The 575-nt window shown below is 39.3% G+C and overlaps 1 protein-coding gene across 1 annotated transcript in view; it reads right to left on the reverse strand.

The window, feature by feature from the left end:
• The window catches only part of LOC106878400 (protein spire homolog 1), an 81,071-nt gene that overhangs the window by 10,486 nt on the left and 70,010 nt on the right, over nt 1-575 (reverse strand). The window lies entirely within an intron of this gene.

Consider the following 575-nt stretch of genomic DNA (forward strand, 5'->3'; position numbering starts at 1 on the left):
TCCATTCTCACCACATGTCCATACCAGCGCAATCGTCTCTCTTGCACGCCACAACTGATGCTTCTAATGTTCAGCTTTTCTCTCAAGATACTTACACTCTGACGGGTATTCACATTGACATTACACATCCAACGGAGCATACTGGCTTCATTCCTTGCGAGCTTACGTATGTCCTCAGCAGTTACAGCCCATGTTTCACTGCCATGTAGCATGGTTGTTCGTACGCATGCGTCATACAGTCTGCCTTTTACTCTGAGTGAGAGTCCCTTTGTCGCCAGCAGGGGTAAGAGCTCTCTAAACTTTGCCCAGGCTATTCTTATTCTAGCAGCTACACTTTCAAATCTGAGCAAAATAGTAGTAGTGATGTTTACACTGCATTATCATTATAACTGGTCTCAGTAACTTTGACAATCTGTAGAATATTGGAATCCCTTATTTGAAAAACAGATGGCGATTGGTGACAAGCATCTGAGTGTAAAATCTTGCCTAAAAATTAATTTCCATCCAAACCATACTAGAGTACAAAATACAGGTGTTAAATGAAAAATATATATATATATATATATATATATATA

Source organism: Octopus bimaculoides, chromosome 17 (genome assembly GCF_001194135.2).
Source record: "Octopus bimaculoides isolate UCB-OBI-ISO-001 chromosome 17, ASM119413v2, whole genome shotgun sequence".
Classification (NCBI taxonomy): domain Eukaryota; kingdom Metazoa; phylum Mollusca; class Cephalopoda; order Octopoda; family Octopodidae; genus Octopus; species Octopus bimaculoides.